Here is a 19,308-nt window from a genome sequence, read left to right as displayed (position 1 = left end):
AGACAGATTGTTCTTTTAAAAACTTTATGTTGGAAAAACTTGAGTCTAAAAATAGCATCTGTGAAGGGTATTTTGTTCAAAAAGGTGTAAGACTTGAGTCCTGTACATCCATGTTTTTAATGATTCAGCATACTGGTAGCTTTCCGTTGGCTTTTGGAATGGACAATATTAACAAACCACGTTACAACACAGCTCACGGTATAAGGTTCTATGAACTTTGTCCCACTTAGGCTGGAAACATGCCAGTAGGACAGTACTGAGCTTTCTTCGTGTTTTGTTGGATTGTGTAATGAGGACTATACTGATCTTTCGTCCCAGCTCTGCACCAATTAGTTGGGTTAGTTGGGTTTCCTACTTAGGGCTAAGCCTTGCCAATCTTGGTTCTCTCATCTGTGAAAAGGAGGATTGAAATAACTCCCCCACTTATCTCAGGGATGTTTGAAGAGCTTAAAACAAGGGCTCAGTGCAGGATGTGACTAATAACCACAGTAAATTTTTAAATAGCAAAAGCCAGCCAGTGCTTGGACGCCATCCAAGTGTTCACATAGAATAGTGCTCAGAGTCTATTTTGCCTCCTTCCTCATCCATTCGTATGATGGTGACAAGTCCCTGTGGTTTGTACCAGCGCCAAATCTCTTGAATCTCCACTTGTTTCCATTCCCATTGCCCCAGCCAGCTCTGTCAGCCCTCAGCGGATCATTTCAGCAGCCTCATCTGCCCCCACCTGCCCCTACCAGCACAGCCCATTGGACCATCACTTCCCCTTCATGCTCCTCCTTGGTTCATAAAAAAGCCCAGGCTTCTGAGCCCAATGGTCACAGCTTTGTGGTGTCTGGTCTGGCTTCTTCTTTCTTGTGTTTCTGGTTCTTGGAATGTGGCGTGCATATGTGCCCATGCTACGTCGGGTAAGCCTGGAGTTCCTGCCCCCGCTCAGCAAGACTGACGTTCCTTCAAGACACCTGCCAACCTCCTGACCTTGTTTGTGTCTCCTGCATTGGAAGGATGCTCTTTTCCTTTGTTCTTATAAGCGTGACCCTTTTATCCCATCACAGCACCTCCATTCTGTGTTTTCCTGTGCCGAGGGTGTCTGCTTACGTGCCTTCCCCATCAGAGCAAGGAACAAGCCCTGTTTCTCCACCTCCATCACCTGGCATCCTGCCTTGCCCTTAGGAGGTGCTCAATGACTGTCCGTTTAATGAATGGAAAGGCAGGGCTTCCTGAATTTCGCAAACAGCCTGCAGTAAAGGCAGAGGTACAATCTCACATACGTGGATGTTTTAATTTTTCAAAAGCTTATTATATAATTTCATTTTTTACTAAAATTTAGAATCTTGGAGGGCTCCCAGACTCTTCTTTATATTTGTGTGAAAGTGTTTGGAAAACGGTCAGCAGCTGCATTCATACCAGGACAAAGGGTAGTCACTGTGGTCTGGAGCACAGATCGCTGGAAGATACACATTGAGCGAAAACCTTGACCTTTGTATGTGTCAAGTGAGTGAACGGATGCCAGTCTGCTGACCACATGGAGAGAGGTGGAAGGGGAGATAAGGATGCAGGCCCCGGGTCAACAGGCTGCGGGAGCCACCACTGGCCAGTCTTTAAGATTAAAAGCAAAGTGGACAGACAGGTGTCTTTCAGGCCTTGGGAAATCTGTGTAAGGCTTGGTGGCCTCATCTTCCTTTAGATCCTCCAAAGTGTCCTTCTCCCAAACTGATTTTGACTATTTTTCTCTTTCAAAATTTGACAACACATAATCATGTTAATACCACCTAAGTGAGAAAAAACAGCTTTGTTCCCACGTTGATTATGTTTACCTCCACACACTGCTTCATCCCCAGCCCTGTGGCTCTGTTCTTTGCCTGCACAAGAAACAAAATTGGAATTGTTCTGTTCTGCGCTAGTCTGTGTTTATCTAAATATCTAATGCTGTCTCGTCACAACTTAGCAGATGCTGGAAGGTTTGGCAAGCCCTTAGGTGAACTATGTGATGTAACAAATAACTATTCCCTTTTTTCCCCTTTAGAGCTTAAGGAGCCACTAAGACCCCGTAAAATGGACAAGACCCATTGATAGATGTCCAGCTCTGCCGAAGGCACTTGCAGGTCTGGCCTTGTATCACTCTGTGATTAATGTTTGTTGTATCGTGTTCTTTGGAAGGAAAATAAAATGAAGAAGAATTTTCTCACATTTGATCAGAATGAACATAATTAAAAGTGAAATGCTACTGCATCTGCAAAGAAATCAATCACTTTAATTGGAAAGAAGATTCCTCGCCTCTGTTAGTAATTGGACTCTTGGTAATTTAGAATCGGAATCCATGACAGTTTGTGATAAATTGTCTCCTTTTGGGCTAAAGAAGGTAAGAAGTTCTAATTACCCCTGGATTTTTCCAGAGTGGGTGGAAAACCTTGATCAAAGAGATATTGGGAGAGAGCTAGAAAAGCTAGCAGTGAGCAAAGATTTATTGAATTTCTTTCTAAAAAGCTAAAGAATAAAATAGTTCGTTTGTTGTGACAAAAACAAGAGCCTGTGGTATTTGAAATCCCAGAGCAAATTGGATTTTCTAAGAAAATAGGGAACTGGGCATATTAGAAAAAGTTTACATACACAGAGGTTCTATAGTTAGGTTATAGAAATTGGCCTTGCTTACTTGTTAGCACATGAGAATATTGACAGCCTTGGGCCTCACTTGGGGAAAAGTATGGAATTCATACTTTGAGTGTTTAAATATATAAGTAATTGGCACTGAGTTTAAGGAAGTCCAAAATGTTTTATTCAAATGAAAGCGTAATTTAAGTTAGTAGAAATGTACTCAGGGTCCTAATGAATGAATCTACTGACCCAATCCCTGTTGGTATCCTAGCCTTTGTTTCTCTTCAGATTGCCTAACAATACCTGAAGAACAGGGTGGATTTTAGGTTGATGCATTTATTTTGAATTGTGTGTTTATTTTACATATCTATATAGAGGTAGATATATAGTTATAGATATAATTTGAAACTTAAAGAAAAATTGCAAGATTAGTACAAAGAACTCTTGTATATGCTTTACCTAGATTCACCAATTATTAATATTTAGCTTTATTTGCTTTGGCATTCACTGTCTCTCCATATATACATGTTTTTTTCTCCTGAACCCCTTAAGGGTAAGGAGACATTGTGCCCTTTTACCTGGAAATAGTGATTACTTCCTAAGTGAAACAACATTTTCTTACCAAACCACAGCACAGTGGTCTAAGTCAGAAATTTAACATTGATACTGTTGACTGATCTACCGTCCATATTCAAATTTTGCCACTTATTCCAGTAACATCCTTAATGGCTAATTTTTTCAGCCCAGGAACCAGTCTATAATCATGCGTTGCACTTAGTTCTCATGTCACTTTGGTCTAAGTATGAAATAATTTTTCAGCCTCTTTGTTCTTCATATTATTGAGAGTTTGTGACGAGTATAGGCTGGTTGTTGTGTAGAATGATCCTCAGTCTGGGTTTGTCCTCTGTTTCCTCATGGTTGTTTCATGTTATGTGCTTTGGATGGGGTTCCACAGAGGTGACAGTGTGTCTTTCTGTGCATCCTTACAGGAGTCACCTGATGGTCATCTGTCTCATTAGCATCTTGGTTAAGGTGGTGCCCACGAAGTTTCTCCACTGTCAAGTTATTATTTGTCCCTTTGTAGTTAATAAGTAATTTATGGAGAGATATTTTGAGACTCAGAATATTCTGTTCTTCATCAAACTTTTGAATCACATATCTGGTTCATAGAACTGGAAATTCAGGTGGATTTATTTGATGGAGAAGGTGAAGTGATTCTTAATGCTTATTTTCCACTAGTATTTTTACAAGCCACTCTTCTCTCTCCCAAAGGAAAAAGAATCCTAAAATATAAGCAGGGGTGTGCAGAACAGTTCATTGAGAAGTCGAAAGGCAACTGTTGGAGGATATATATTCCAGGAGCCCTGAGAGTAACAAGCATATTTTGAGAATGTGAACAGTATGGGCAAGTGTGCTTTTTGGTGAACCAGGGAAGGAGGAAAAGAATCCCCTGATCAGGATATAGGGACCAACTTGTAGACTTTTCCTTCCCTGTCTAGTCAAGTTTGTTTATTTCTCAATGGTTTTAGAGGTACAACCCTTTGGCCTCACAGACCTTTAATCTAATAACCAGATCATGAACCACAGAGCCTGATTATGCTTTGAAATATGTGCTATATATAACAACCTAAAGTTAAAGTTGCTTCTAATGACTCTAGCCTAGCAGAATGGCCCCCAAGAGAAAAGTAAAATCTTGGCTTCCATCTAGCCAGGTGAAAAGCTGTAGGCATCCCGAGAAATGAAACTTGAAGTTGAAACGTAAGAAATGTAGGAAGTTACAGGTCATTCTGGGGGAAAAAAATAATGATCCTATCCAGCAGAGTAAAAAGCGGCTAGAGGCTGAATCATTCTTTCCTGTTTCCTTCCCCCAGTTTAAAACCATAGTTTCTTTAGGTTGAAAGTCCAGGGGTTAAAGCAGAAATCTTTAGGACTTCTTAGGAAATGACAGATGGGCAGGTTAATAACCTCAGGTAGCAACTATTCTGCTGTAAAACACACCAGGGAAAATACTCCTGAATTTCTGATGCATTTAAATCTAGGGCAGTCTAACATATTTTCTAAAGAACTATGTTCAAATTAAGGCTCCAGTTGATGCTACACAGTCGCCTCCCCCATTAAGCCATCCCCAGTTCTCCCAATGGCATATTGTTCAAGATATGGTGTCTTCCATGAACAAGGTTCTTGTGGATACAGGGGCAAGATATATCAGTTAGGATTTTGTTCGTCACAATAGATAGAAAACTTGGTCCAAACTGGCTAAAGCAAAAAAAAAAAAAAAAAAAAATTATTGGTTGATGTAACTGAAAAGTCCAAAGACAAGGGCCAGCCCAGGTCTAGTTTACTCCAGAGTCCCATGGTATGTATTCTTTGGAGCCACCTTTCTAGGACTCTGTGCCTTTGTCCTCCTTCGTGTCATGCTTCATGATAACCACATTGGTGACATTGCCTCTTCAGAACAGGTCCATAGCTCTGCTTTCCCTGCCAGAGTGTCCAGGCTCACTCTGCTTGGGCTGCCTTAGGTCAGGTTCTCGTTCCTGTGCCAATGAGTAGGACCCAGAGGAAGGGACATGCTAACTGGCTGGAATACAACAGGACCCATCCTTGGAGCTGGGTAGGTGGCCAATCCCACCTAAACCATATAGAAGCCTGTGCAGTTTGCCAAACAAGTTCTGCTTTTTGTTGCCCTTATGGAGCTTACAGCTTAGTCAGGGAGGCAGACAAACAAGTAAGCAAATGGTTACAAGATATGAAGTGAAAGAACAGAGCTGTGAGACTAAGTATCAGGGGGACACAGTCCAGACGGAGAAGTGGGAAGTGACATTTGAGTTGAGATCCGAATGGTTGAGCAGGAGTTAATCAAGAAAAGAGGTTAGGGAGAGACAAAAGCCACATGAGCATTTGGGGAGACATTTATCACTTTACTTTCTCTTAAGAGAGTTGGTGTGTGATGCTCAAAATATTGAACAACTAGTGTGGTACCGTGAAGAGGGCAAAATTACAAGTGGCCAAAGGAGGACGACTACAGGAAAGCACCACCTTGCCGTAGGTGGCCACAGATGAGTGGCCCACTGCTGGGGTCTGAGGCCCACAGGGCTAGGGCTGGGGCAGAGACTGTTAACCAACTAGGATGGAAGTAGTAGATAGGTATATAAATAACTGGTATGGCAGCAGAGGTGTGTACCTGCTGGATTTCAAGCCTGACTGTACCCTGTTCTTCTGGGCCTCTTTCCACTATTTACTGACCACCAAACCTTCCCTATGCGATATTCAATAAACGTTGACTAAACGTATAGATGACTATATTGATAGTATGGGAAAATTATCTACATTCACGCCTGATTGATACTGATAGAAGATTTCGCCCCAGAGCAAATTAGCAAATGCTTCCCTAGATTCCGCAGAACATCTTAGACGTTGATTTTCAACTAGAGGCTTCTGGGATTTGAATCAGCATCTGCCTGAGGTTTGCAAGTCGAGGGGAATCTCAGCCTGGAGATACATGTTGATTCCACTGCAGAGTGTCGGAAGCCCGCACAGAGTAATAAACTTATAGTTGTGTTTTGTTTGAACCATTTAATACTTATTAACTTAACGGGCACGTTAAAAAAAATCATGAGATGAAGTATTAACATCCTGATTCCTGTCTTTTCTTGAAGGGGGAGAAAATTTGGGCCTGCATTTCAGCATGGAGGTTTGTCTGCAGCCAGTAGAGTCTGCCTCTTTAGACGGTGTGCTCTAATTTACCTTTCTTCCACCTTTCTCACTGTTTTCATATTTGTTACGTACTGGCCCTTGGGTACCGGGTCTGAAAATAGCAAGATTTAAGCTTTCTGTTAGAAAACCATCGCAAGGTAAACAGAGTACGACGATCCTTGGCATCAACCTTCTGGCCTTTTCCACTGTTTTAACCCCAGCAGCAGGAGCATAAACTTGCCAGCTGTGTGAAGGACTCAGAACTGAGCCAGAGCAATGCCTAAACAGGCTGAAGTTAGTCTGTTAGCTTTGTGCAGGCTGAAGGCTTTAAATAATCATTTCCAGTTATACCTTCTTGTCATTTCCCTTTAGTGTACAGTTTCCACCTCCAAGTTCTTCTCTTACACCCTGAGAGCCTGGCCCAGAACTAACCTAGGAGCCTCCACTTGGGTAAGTAATTGTCATTAGCCTCCTTTTAGTCTCTTCAGCATCTCTCCTGTTTAGGGCTGAAGTCTAGTTCTATGCTATTTCAAGTAAAAACTCCCATCCACAAGTCACTGATCCATTCATCCAACTTTACCTATTTATTTAGCAGAATGGGGAATCATGTTGACAAGTTCATTATCCTTAAGCGATTTGGAGCCTAGAAGGGAAATTAAGATGTCAACATGCAATTGTCATACTCTGGGACAAGTGCCTATCAGGTAGGGTTGCAGATAAAATACAGGACACCCGGTTAAACTTGCCTGGTTTATTTGTTAAATCTGATAACCCTACCACCGGGGAAAGTGTTGGGTGCAAGGGAGCACAGGTGAGGAGAACCAGGGAAATCTTCCTAGAAGCACTGCCATTGAGGCCAACACGAGAGGGGTTAAGTCAGAAGACGTGGAGGATAGGGGAGGGCTCTGTGAAGACAGGGAACAGCACGTGTGAAGGCCCTGACTTGCGAGCTGCCCCAGGAAATTCAGGGGCCTGAGGTTCAGGATGTGGGAACGTGGAGGGTGGAGGCGTATGTCAGGGGAGGGGAGACTGGAGACGCGATGACATCCTGCCATGGAATGTGGACTGGATCCTAAGCACAGTGGGCCAGCCATTGTAGGACCTGAAGCGGCAGAGTGACGTCAGATACGCATTTGAGAAAAATCCTTCCGGCTGGAGTGTAGTGACTGCTTAGAAGAGGGAGTCTGGAGACAGGAGAAGGCAGAGCGGTGCTTGCTGCGGTAATGATAGTGAGTGATGGCGGTGGCTGTGAGGAAGAGAGAGGAATGGATGAGCTCCTTAGAGGATGTATGGGTAGATGTGGGAGATGAGGGAAGAGAAAGGTCGCGTATGAAGATGGTTCCACTCAGTGGCACAGGAGAGGTAGGGAGAAGTGGGTACTGCGCTGCCATTTGCCTGTTTGCCTCAGACCAGCTCCCTGCCTTTCCACTGCTCTGCTCCGTGTCACAGGGCTGATCCTGCAAACCCCATTGCCCAGATTTCCTCGCCAACTCTTTTCCAGGTAGGTTCAGCCAATGGAAAGCATTGGCCGGAGTTTGGAGGGCAGGGGGATGGGAGAAGCCAACGTATTTTTCCCTCGCCCTCCGCTCTCTGTTCGGGCAGCTGCAGCAGGGCTGGTGGCCGCTTTGCTCTGAGTGGCTGCCCCACCAGGCAGCCACTCCCTCTGTGCTTCCAGCTCCTGCCTGGCAGCTGTGGCAACACCACTTCCTTCTTTGCCCTCCAGCCCAGCAGTGGGGTGGGTGTGGTTTCCTCTGCTGTGACTCTCTGGGACGTCTCACCATCCCATTTGGCCTTTTAGCTTTTTCATCACCGTATGAAATTTGTCATATTGAACTGCCTGTCACGGGCTGTTTTTCTGAGTGGACATTCAGTAATACGGACATGATGGATTTGAGGTGCCTTATGAGACATTTAAATGGAGACGTTTAACAGGAAGTCATATATAGATTGAAAGGTGCAGAGAGTGGTCTTAGATGGAGACAGACTTAGCTGGTAATGGAAACTAGGGGGGAGAGGATGAGGTCCTCCAGGGAGATGGCATAGAGGATGAAGAGCAGAGAGCCTAATCCAGAGCCCCGAGAAATACCCCAAGGAGGATCAGCTCAGCAAGAGACCGGGAGGGCGCCGAGAGACAGAAGGGTTGGGAGGCGCAGAAGCCAAGGGAAGAGATTTTCAAGACAGAGACGTTGTTTAAGATCTAACTCGGCTTGGTGGTCACATAGATAAGGACTGAGAAGTAGTCCCCTGGACTTGTCAACGGAGGAATCATCGGGAGCTTCAAGGAGATCAGTTTCATGGGAGTAGTGGGGCAGAAACCAGATCGCAGTGTAGATGGGAGGGGAGCAATGGGGGGCGAGTCAAGACATTGATGGCAAAGGGAAAGAAGGGAGGGGTGGATAGAAGGACACGAGAATAGAGTGGAGGAGGGCATTTCCTTGTGGCTCTTTAACTCTGGCTGGGAGGGGCCAACAGAGAAGGAGAGCGTGAAGATGTAGGAAGAGAGGGTGGCATCCCAAGCCCAAGGAGGACTGGCCCCTGTCTTCAGCTCCCACCAGCTGGATGTTCCCTTTCTCTAGCTTTCCACGTAGGCTGTGGAAGTTGCCCCTTGACTCCTTGGATCAGCTGCCCTTGATTCGTTCGTCCTTTTCTTCTTTCTCAGCACATCTGGGTCATACATTATGTGAAGACAAACAAATGACTACTGATGATTAATTTTCTTGAAAAATCCCGCAGGCAGGTACCATTTTGGAGAACTACATATTGTTTCTCAAAAAGCCAAAGTAGCCCATTCTTCCTCTGTCATTGGGAGAGATTGCTGTTTCTTGGAGAACCCAATGAAGAGGGTGACTCGCACTTAGGAATAATGTTGCTTGAAAAGTGCAAAAGGTGAGGTACTTTGGCTATGAGGGGCCTCTGAGGCCTGAGACTTCCTGAGAGATGGGAGACTCACAGCTCCCATTTCCCTCTCACCCTGGGCTATGAGCTCATCAAATGAGTTGGTAAATAAAATCACTGACGTGGTTTAAATGATAATTTTGTTCTCTCTTTTTCATTCAGAGCAAATTTAATGGAATTTGTATACAATATATGGATGAAATAGCCATACGATGGGGCTTGACTATATCCTCATGATGCCCCTTCCCTTTTGCATTTTCTACATCTGCCCCCTTTAGCTCTGCAGACTTAACCCCACACCATCAATCCACCCAGTCGGTCCACTGAGTGTCTCTTGCTCCTTCGCATCTGGTCGTTGTCGTCACCTTGCTCTCCACTACCGCCTCTTGCAGTAGCTGTTAGGTCCAGGGAGGTTGGTTCACTGTGAGCAAGTAACTGTCAACTCCATGGACAGGCGGAAGTGACTTGGCAGGCAGAATGAGCCCACCCTGAGTTAATTATACCAATGAGGGTCAAGGAGAAAGGGGATGCAGCTGGTCTGCAGAGCCCCGGCAGTTCTGAGACACATGCTCCTGGATCCACACGTTGCTCCATATCTAACCTTGCCTTTCTTTGTTCTCTCTCTTGACTCCATCCAGGTTTCTGCTCTCCTTGTCCCTTTGGGGAGGGAGGTCAGTACCAGCCCAGGTGTAGTCCCCCAATGCTTCCTACTTCCAGGCCCTACGTAGGCTTGTATATCCACTTGCTTGGGTTGCCCTGGCATTCGTGATAACAAGTTGAGTGGTTTCTGCCCTAGGCTATCTTTTCTGGCATCCTTCCTTGCTGAAATGTCAGAGGAGGCCATTGAGAGGGCATGACCGCCAGTTGACCCGAGAGCTGGACCCGGGCAATCAGAGACTCCTCACTCCCTCCCCTGGCCTTGGAATGTGCATTCTTCCCACCATTCCCACAGTGGGAACCATTTTCAAGAACGCAGGCTTGAGAGAGTAATGTGTTCTTGAGACCAGGTGGACGGTATACGTGACTGAACCCTGTTAAGGTCTCTGTGTAAACTCAAGATTCTGGCGGGTGGGTGCTGAGATCTATTGTCTTTTGGCTGACCAAGGCAAGCCTTGTAAGCAGGTTCCCTCGCTTGTTAAAACTGCCACCGACTAGTCTGGAGCGGGCTGCCTCTTTCTTCAGTCTCTCCTTGCCCTCTGTGTATAGGGGCCAGTTTTCACACCAGCAGATAATCTTAATGCTTTGTTTTCTTCCAAGTATGTACAAATCAAATAATGCTTTTGTGATGAAGATTATACAAAATTATACAGAGAACCAAACATATACTTTCCATTACATCTTTGATGTACTAGTTGGTGTTAAATTGACATGTTTATTCACCCGTGTTCTTTAGACTGTTTTTTTCATTCATGTCTGTTTTTATTCAGATGATTTTCTAGTAGTTTATACAAATATGTGAATCTGGATAAACTAATATATTTTACTCTCAATTTCAGTTTGCATCCTTTGCTCTCCAACAATCATTGGAGTGCTGTTTTCAATATGTCCATGCAGGGATTCAAAATAACAAAAATGCTTTTGAAAAATAATGTCGTAGGTTGACAGAGTGGTTTATAAATTATAGCATACGCTTATGCTCTTAATTCTTCCTCACAACCCTGCTTATAATGGCTGGAATTGCTCCTACACCTGTGGGGTCAGCTGGGGGCTGGCTGTCAGCCGGGCCGGGGGCCTGACTGGGCCACATGCCTCTTATGCCCCAGCTAGTAACTGGGGCTTGTGCTCATGTGGGGAGCAGGGCTCCGAGAGGGAGAGTAGAAGCATCTTGGGACCTAGCTCTGAACTGGCACACCATCGTTTCTGCTGCCTTCTATTGGCCATGGCAAGTCACCTAAGTTCAAGGGTGGGGAAATCAACTCTATCTCTTGATGGGAGAAGTTGGAATGTCACATTGAAAGAGTGAGGACACAAGGAGTCAACCTGGAGCCAGTTTTGCAATTTGGGATGACGCTTGTTGCCTTCCTCAAGGAGGTCGTCCAAAACCATTTTTCAAACCTCCCAGGTTCCTATAAATCTCCACCTCTGGTTTGGCGGCCTCTAAAAATTCCCAATCAGTTTTGGTGAGGGGACACTTGGTGACAGTGTTGTCTTTCGAAATGAGTAGTTCCGTTATCGACATTACATTGCTCCTCATACATTATTTATAAGGTTTCCCTGTTTGTATGTGCAAAATATTTCTGTGTATATTTTGAGAACTAAATTGTACAGGCCTCTTTTTTTTCTTTCACACACCCTAGAGATGTTATAGAGGCAGTAAAAGTGTTCAAATTTTTGAGAAATTGGAATAATCAAGAGTTACCTATATGGAATGCTGTTAACGATGGCAGTTCACCCTACAGTACCTTTCATCTGAGACACTTAGGGTCTGTTAACAGATTAAAAGAAGTAAAAGACACCGATCTAGAGAATTTTCATTATCTTGTGCTCTGAAAACTTGGATTTTCATTGGTTTGAATGGGCCTGAAAATACATTTTTATTACTAGGGGCATAGAAGCCTCTAGCGGTATTCTTAATAAAGCAAGGTGAGTTATAAGTAATCATCTGATGGAGGGTAAATGTACCATACTCCATTTTAAGAAAAATACAATATAAAAGTCTTACCATGGAAGAAAATCTTTATATGATCTTTTAAAAAAAAAAGACTTCAAGAAAAATAAAGACATGACACTATATTAAATTTAAAGTCAGTGACTTCTAAGCAAAGCAAAGCAAAGACAGTCTGATTAAGGCCATTGCATTGTTCTGGCATTTTTTACGTCTCACCCATTTCTGTGGCCTTTTTAGAACCTAAGCTTTCAGGGCACAGAGAACAACTTCATCTTGATGTAGGACTGAGCAAATGCACAGAGAGGTTCTCAATAAATAGGCATTAAACTCTAAGTCCAGAAGGGGCCTTGAGATGCCCTCTCTTTACTCCTTAGTAGAACTGTTTTAACCAGCCCAGAAAAACAGATATTTTTCTTTAAATCTCAAAATTCAGAGATTCCACAATCAGAACTTACTTCTCACATTGCCTTGTGGTCTGCTGTGGGCATCTGTCGAATGGTGTGAACTCTGCCTGGGGACCCTGGCCTACCCTCCAGGCCCACGGTTTGGGCTGCTGTGGTGCCATGCTGTGCCCAGGGGCCTTCTTCTTTGGAGGTCTGGGCTCCAGTGAGCCTTGCTCGTGTTCTTTTATGGAACCTTGGGTGCTTGACCACTCTGACCCTCAGTCTCATTTGCAGGTTCTGGGGAGGATTAAATGAGCTCATGTGATATCCAAGTGACTGAGGCAGAGTAGGCTCGGGATGAATCTTTGCTTCGTTTTCATTAGCTGCGGAGAAGAGGATGACCGTAGGGGTGAGCTACTTGGACTCCAGCTTGGTGCCTCTCCAGCTTTAATATGGGTGCACCTCTCTTGTGGGTCTTGTTCAATGCAGGCTGTTATTCAGTAGTTCTGGGTGGGGCCTGGATTCTGTGCTTCTAACAAGCTCCTAGGTGATGGTGACCCTGAGAGTAAGGGTCCAGCTCCGGCCTTTCTCCCTTCTTTCCGGTAGAGCAGGACGTCTGCCCCCCGGGAGGAGAAAACATCCGCAACGTGACTACTAGTAACCAGCTTCCCTCACAGGCAAGGGACCTGTACCACTGCTCCCAACCATTTTGTCTGAGGCACAGCAGCCAAAACACTGAGATGCTGAGGTTTGCAGCAAAGAGGAGGTTTATTCACAAGGCAGCCAAGTGAGGAAGTGACGTGAGAATAGGTCTCAAATCCGCCTCCCCAAAGGCAAGGGGCTTGGGGTATCTATGGGGTAAAGAATAAAGAAGCAGGGCAGTATGAGGCGTGGGGAGCATGAGGAGAGGTGATTGGAAAAAGGTGTGCTCATCATTGTTGTGAGCTGGCGTAACTAGGCTACAGGCCTCAGCACGTTCTCAGGGTGGAGTTTTCGGCCCTCTGATGGGAGAAGGTCAAAAGGCACTTACCCAGTTGGAAGATCGGTGGTCCTATCCAGTTTTAACCAGCTCAGCCTAACTAGGCACAGCTGACTCCAAGTCCCTGGACAATACTGGGGCAAACATCTTATTGCTTATGCTGCATGCTACTTGGAGGACATGCAAGTCTTCAAGCTACCTTGATGAGCGAAGACAGGATTTGACTAATCATTACACATGGTTTCACCTCCAGGCGAGCAGAAGAGAGTCTGCCCCCTGGCACCTGGAATCGGAGGCAGATGGTTTAAAAACGGGCTCTCCCACCCTCTGTGTGATCTTAGGTAGATTATTGAACCTTCCTGTGCCTCTTTCTCCACCAGCAGCATGGGGACACTCAGAGTCCCTCTCTTGGGGGCTGTTATGGGGGTTCAGTGAGATATAGATGCATGCACAGGCACATGGGAAACACCCAGGGTGTGTTACCTTCATGCTTATTTTTATTAGGAGACCAGTATTGTTAGAAGATATGGTGTCAACAAGACTAAATAGTCTCTAAAACAAAAGCTCCTACAAAAATGTCAGCCTCCTTCCCTCCTGCATCTTGAACACACAGGCAAGAAATGGGTGGAGTAAAAAAGCCCACACTAGGGGCCTCTTGCCTCTAGCAAACAGGGTCAAGGGACTGCCTTGAGGGCCAGTGTGTCGGTCCCTGACACTCCAGTCTTTTCTTTGATTTCTTCCCCTTATCCTCTGTGGGCGGATTCACCTCTTATTGCATTAAAACAAACCTATGCATACTTGGAAACGTCACTACTTTTTAAATTGAAAAAACTCCCGACCAAGAGGAAAGAGCCAATTCAGGATGGACTTTAATTGGCCATTAGTGCGCTTACCGGGCGGTGGAAGTCGCTTGGCCTTTGGCTTCAGACCATGCCGGGCACCCACGGCAGGCATTAATAGCCCATTAATGCACACCCTGTCATTGCTTTATTTCCTAATTAATACTGCCTGCTTTAGGGATAGGAGAACACAGCTATAAAATTATCTATTGCTTCAGCAATGAGGGAGAAAAAAATGTTATCAGCACCTCGTGCCTGTCACCTTAATGGCTGAACTAGAAAATCAGAAGGGTCAGCACAGGTTTTATTTTCTTAATCCTTACCTCAGGGTGGAGAAAGGTCAATCCCGAACTGAACCCCAAGTTTAGGTCAGGAAGCCCTCGGGTTCCTTACATTATCTCAGAAATATGGGAAAGTAGAAAGGAATGATAAAGTGTAGGGCAGATTAGCTTCATTTTCCTGTGAAGCTTGAGGAGAGGGAGGGAGGAGGTGGATGACCATGGGCAGTTGGGCAGGTTGTGCACTGTACAACACCATAAATGTAGAACGTTTGCATATATTATTATGACAGCCTTCTGACAGATGGGAATGGTGTCTTGAGGAAGTACTTTTTTCTGTTTCTCTTAGAGAAGTGCTTCTCAATGGGGGTGATTTTGTCCCCTAGGGGATATTTGGCAATATCTGGAGACACTTTTGGTTGTCACAAGTAGCTGATGTGTTACTGGCATCTAGTAGGTAAGGACAGGGATGCTGCTAAACATCCTACAGCGCACATGGCAGTCACACATAACAAAGAAACAAAGTCACACATTACCTAGCTCAAAATGTCACTAGAGCCGGGGCTGAGAAACCCGGGTCTAGAGGATGATGGTGAACCTCCCTGTCTCTGGTATCTTTTCCCTGCTTGTTCTGGAGAAATGACTGCTGGAGAGGGAGTGAACCATTTCTGACTCTACATCCAATATGCTCCAGCAGCCTGTAGTATACCATGTACTCATAGGGCTAAGGTGCCTGGAGGAACCCAAGGCTACCTGATGGCAGAGCTGTGTCCTGCAGAGCTGTGGATCAGGGTGACAGCCATCATGGGAAAAGCCTTCCTGCCTCCAGGCCTTCGGTTCACCAGGCATGGGTGTCTCTTCCTTCCATCCGTGGGCCTCTGAGGTGAACCAGCTTTCCTTGTCTCTCCTAAGCTTCCCAGGTTGTGAGTCCTTGCCTCTCAAGAGTGGGGCACAGTATCCTCAGGTTTGCCTTCCACGCTGCCTCCTGGACCAGTTTTGGAAGGTTTGTGGATGATCGATTGGGGGATAACAGGTAGAAAATTGAGACAAGACAGAGAACTCCGAGACTGGTGACTGGGTTCAAATTCCAGCTTTTCCACATGTCAGATGTATGGCCTTAGGCAATTCACTGAACTTCTCTGTGCCTCAGTTTTCTTGTCTGTAAAATGGGGGTGAGAATAATAGTGCCCACTTCATAGGGCTATGGTGAGGATCGAGTTAGTATTTGGCATGTATTTGGCGTGTAGCAAACAACATGTAAGTGGTAGGTGTTCCAGGCCTCATTCCGTGTTACTTTTTGGTATCTGTATTAGTTTGCTAGGGCTGTCATAACAAAACACCACAGTGTGGGTAGCTTAAACAACAGAAATTTATTTCTCACAGTTCTGGAGGCTGGAAGTCCAAGATCAAGGTGTCAGCAGGGTTGGTTTCCTCTGAGGCCCATGAGGGAAGGACCTGTTCCAGGCCTCTCTCCTTGGCTTGCAGAGGGCTGCCTTCTCCCTGTGTCCTCACATGGTTTTTACCCTCTGGGCAGGTCTGGTGTCTCTCTGTGTGTCTAATCTCCATTCCTTATAAGGACACCAGTCAGATTGGACTGGGATCCACCCTAATGGCCTCATGTTAACTTAATTACCTCTTTAAAGGCCCGATCTCCCAATACAGTCACATGCTGAGGTACTGGGGGTTAGGGCTTCATCCTGTGAATTTTGGGGGGGGACACAACTCAGCCCATGACACCTGACAAGGACCTGGTAACAACACCAACATGGTCCTGAATGTTTAACTGTGATACCAGATGCAAAAAAAGCCAGGACAGACCTTGAGGCCATTACTCTAAGTGAAATTAGAGAAAGACAAATACTGTATGATCTCACGTATACAAATCGAAGAAAACTGAGCTCATAGAAACAGAGAACAGTTTAGTGGTTGCCAGAGGTGGGAGTAGGGGGGATGGGAAAGGTGGTCAAAAGGTACAAACTTGTAGTTGTAAGAGGAACAACTCCTGGGGATGTAATGTACAGCGTGATGACTATAGTTAACAATACTGTTTTTCTGTTCTTTAAACATCTTTATTGGGGTATAATTGCTTTACAATGGTGTGTTAGTTTCTGCTTTATAACAAAGTGAATCAGCTATACGTATACATATATCCCCATATCTCCTCCCTCTTGCGTCTTCCTCCCACCCTCCCTATCCCACCCCTCTAGGTGGAAACAAAGCACCGAACAATACAGTTTTTTAATTTGAAAGTTGCTAAGAGTGTAGATCTTAAAAGTTCTCATCACAAGAAAAAATTGTAGCTATGTGAGGCGATAAATGTTAACTAAACTTATTGTGGTAATTATTTTGCAATTTATACACATATCAAATTACTATGTTGTACACCTGAAATTAATATAATGTTATATGACAACTATATCTCAGTAAAATGGGGGGAAAAAAGGAATCCAATACCTCAGGTATAAAACCTCCCTCCTTCCCTCTCACATTCCCGGGAAGACCTCAGGCCCAGGCCTTACACCTGCCTTGATTATATTCCTATTAACTGTGTCAGTAAATGGTAGGTGCTTCCCTTCCACACCTTCCTTTGCTCGTCATTGGAGAATATGCTAGAGCTACACTGTAAGAGGAGTGATGACATATCTCAGATTTTTCTGAACAATTGTGGTTTCAAAAATTCTGTCCTCTTGTCCACCTAAGAACACTGGTATTTTTTCATACTACAGGTTCCAAAATGTGGTTCAGAAATCATGGTCATTGTGCCTGCCATGCCAGGATGGCAACTTGGAGGGCTGGGGAGGGCGTGGCCGGTGGCAGGTGGGGAAAGCCAGCAGCCAGAAAGAGGAGAGACAAAGAAAAAGACCCAGGAAATTCATAACTCTAGAATAAATTCCCAAATAGTAATAGTTTACTGTAGCAGCAAGTCCCAGCCTCCAGTTTACTGCTAAATCTAGCCCTCAAGTAGCACAGCCGTCAGAACATTTAATCCAAAATTTCCTAGCTATAAAACGGAAATATTAATACCTGCTTGTTGTGTTTGGAAGTTATTTCAAAAAGTAATGCTAATATCAATAAAACCCTTTATAAATGAGCTAAAGGAACTCGGTAAGTGTTACTTTTTTTTTTTTTTCAGTCACTCTTCATAGCTACCGAGCAGTAAAGGCTCTATTTGTACTGAATCCCAGAAGTGTCTCTGTATCCTGGAAGTGTTGCAATGATCGTCTTCACACCTGCAAAATATTCCTGCACCGTGTACGCAAATGATTATGGCTCTGCTCTCGGGCCTCATCTAGGAGCTACTGCATGTGAGGATCAAACTGATACACATTAGGGCATCCTCAGCGGTCTTTGGCAAAGGCCTATAGATTACTTCACTGTCCAATTTGTTAATCGGACAGCAGACCCTGAGTGGAAAGAACAACGCACTCGTCAGTTGGGAAAAGCTCCTCCAAGTATCAACAGATACAAGCAAGGCAATCTCAGTGTGAAGGTTGTTTAGAATTGGGCTTGTATTTTGGACAATAAACTCTATTTATGATAGTCTCCCAGTCATTAAGTATCTGCTGTAAGAGAAAACTGGGGCTATTAACTTCTCCAGATAGAACCAGAGGGAAAAGCAATCATTTCTTTTATAAGCAGAAGGGAAGGTTCTGCTCAATAAAGATCAATTAAACATCTCTGTTAAAAGACAGCTTGGAGCTGGTGCCAAAGGAAATTCCCCTGTATTAACCCGTGCTCCCTCCAGCCCTCCCCACCTCTGTAGCTTGCACGGGGGAAAATTTTAAGGGGACACTGGCTATTGTAAGCTTTATAAGGTGACGGTAGCTCTCACATCCGTGGCTGAATGATCTTTGATGTTGAGCGACTTTTCATGCATTTAGCAGGGGTATTCCCAGAGGATGGCAGGCAAATCAAATGCTCCTCTGAATTCAGCTGAGCATCAGTCATCCTCATGAGGGAGTAAAAAAGAATATAACAATAGGTACCTGGAAAAATGATGTGGTGGTCCAAGCTACTAATTCCCAGGATGCAGGAAGGGTTTTGGGGGCCCTCGAACATCCATTGCATAAAGAAAACCCTCTACAATCTCCACCAACATCTTGTACTTACCACCTCATTCTTGTCCTTTAAAATACAGTGTGCTTCTTCTCTCTGGCTTAGACTGCATCCTCTCATGTAAATCCCATCTATTCTTGCTTTCTGAGCTCCCATATGGTTTTCTTACACTTCAATTATAATACCTGCCTGGCAGTTAATTTTCCAAGCGTCTGTCCCTCCTCCAAGATGTAAACTTGTCTATCTTTTCATCCCCTATCACCCATCCACCCCCAATATCTGGTCTGATGCTTTGCATATGACAGGCGTGTTGAAAGAAGCCTGCAGGTTGGTCTTGGGTAAACATTATTGCAGTTGGTATCTTGGTAATCACATTCCTGAAAGGTGGGCTGTGCACACTGGCCTGAGCCACATGAGAATTCAGACAGAATGAATGAATATGGATCTAAAGGGACACATCCATCTATATTTAAACCCAGAAGTTATTGGACTTAAAAGTCCCCAGCAGTTAATTCCGACATCAAAGTCCTGGGCATCTCTGTAATAGTTTTCTATTGCCTTGTAACAAATCAGTACAAACTTAATAGTTTGCCATATATAACTTTATTATCTCACAGCCTCCATAGGTCAGAAGTCCAGGCATGGCATGGCCGAATTCTCTGCTGAGCTGGGAGTCTCTTCGGCTGATGTCAAGGCCTTGGCCAGGGCTCCAGTTCTAATGTGGGGCTCAGTGTCTGCTTCCAAGCTCACATTGGTTGGAAGAACTCAGTTCCTTATGGTTGTAGGACTGAGCACCCCTTTCCTTGCTGGCTGTCAGCAGGGGTGCTCTCAGCTCCTAGAGGTCACCCACTGTCCTTGCCACATGGCCCCTCCATCTCTAACTCCAGCAACGGAGACTCTTCTTCCATGTTGAATCCTCCTCTCCCTTTAATTCTCTCTGACTTCTCTACCTCTGAAGTCCAGACTCAGGTTTAAAGGGCTCACT

At 44.8% G+C, this 19,308-nt stretch overlaps 1 long non-coding RNA gene across 1 annotated transcript; it reads left to right on the top strand.

Annotated features, from left to right (window-relative positions):
• Positions 1 to 9: 9 nt before the first annotated feature.
• On the top strand, positions 10 to 17,810 carry LOC137770872 (uncharacterized). Its single transcript, XR_011075253.1, has 3 exons — positions 10 to 2,359; positions 6,658 to 6,735; positions 17,401 to 17,810. It is a non-coding gene; the product is annotated as an uncharacterized lncRNA (long non-coding RNA).
• Positions 17,811 to 19,308: the final 1,498 nt, after the last annotated feature.

Source organism: Eschrichtius robustus, chromosome 10, assembly GCF_028021215.1.
Source record: "Eschrichtius robustus isolate mEscRob2 chromosome 10, mEscRob2.pri, whole genome shotgun sequence".
Taxonomy (NCBI): domain Eukaryota; kingdom Metazoa; phylum Chordata; class Mammalia; order Artiodactyla; family Eschrichtiidae; genus Eschrichtius; species Eschrichtius robustus.
The sequence above is the reverse complement of the archived record's forward strand: the minus strand, read 5'-3'. Positions and strand labels throughout refer to the sequence as shown.